We start from the raw sequence: 1,345 nt of genomic DNA, 5'->3' as shown, positions 1-1,345 counted from the left end.
ATCTTGGCAGTTTTGTTCCTTTCTTATACATGGAAGAATTTTAGAGACAAAACAAAATACATATTATACACTATTTCGTTTAACTTTTTTTCCTTAGGAAGGAAGGGAAGCATTTCATGTTTAGATTGCAATCAACTTTCCTGCTGATTAACCTTGTCACTATTTGGTATTTAATTAGAATGAGTCCGAAAAATCATTAAATATTCCTGGGATTCATGGGGTTGGGAAGAAAAATAATTTTTTCTCTGCCCTTCTATGTCCTTGACTGAGACCCAACACCACCCCGCCACCCCCACCGACTCCTCTAAGACAGATCAACAAGAGAGAAATAAACAGAAATTTAATAACAAGTATACTTCCTGCTTATGTAGAAGAGACCCAAGGAATCTGAGAAACTCCCTGAAATGGTCTAAACAACCACCTTAAATATCATCTCCAGCTAAAGACAAAAGAAAATATTGAAGGGGTAAGAGAGCCAGTTATGGGAGGCTACCAGGAAAAGCACAGAAAACAAATGTAAGGTTGTTATGGAGATTTAGGTCTGTCTTCTCCATTGTTAAGAGTTTCTAAGAGATTTAGTCAGGCTTCTCTCTCTAGTAGAGAAAGACACTGTTATGAATGGAGATTTCCCTTATAAATGTGTCTCTTAAAAAAGGGTAGCTTTTACTCAGTTTTCAGAGTTTCTCCTGTATCTGCTGTTTATTAAAAATAACCAGCTTGAAATAATCCTTATGGCAAAGAGGAATATTTTGGGATGGCATTTTCTGCTCCTTTTTAATGGTTGCCCAGAACCAAGATAAAATCTCTCCCTACATTTTGAGGCAAGGGAAATGTTGGCTGCAGTACTACAATAATATATATTGGCTCCATTTTAAAGTTTAAAATGATACTTGCTGTTTGTTTGTTTGTTTCTCTTTTTTGACTTTTAACTTTTCATATGTACCAGGAAGAATAAAAGGACTATCTTGCTTACCCTCAGAGTTTACAGGAAGTAAAACAAATCTTGGGAGTGTTTCAAGGCTGTTTTAGAGCAGGTGCTTTGTGTGGTAGAAAATGTTATTTTATGTGTACGTTTTAATGATATAGCCCCGAGTGCCGTTGAATTTATGAACCACAGTAGAAACTCCAATGCAATAACTGTTAGCTGGCCTTCAGCTAGAAGTCTTCTGGATGAATACATTATTTCAATATCCAGCGAATGCTTAATGAAAGAGGAAATCCTGCCTTCCACAGAAAGGTATGAAAATATCGAAGAGATATTGTGTTACGTTACATGGAACATGAGATTAACATTTTATATATATTTTTGAAAAGCTATATTAGTGGCTTAATATAAACAAATTAG

This window comes from Mustela nigripes, chromosome 6 (assembly GCF_022355385.1).
Source record: "Mustela nigripes isolate SB6536 chromosome 6, MUSNIG.SB6536, whole genome shotgun sequence".
NCBI classification, from domain to species: domain Eukaryota; kingdom Metazoa; phylum Chordata; class Mammalia; order Carnivora; family Mustelidae; genus Mustela; species Mustela nigripes.
Note: the sequence above shows the minus strand (reverse complement) of the source record.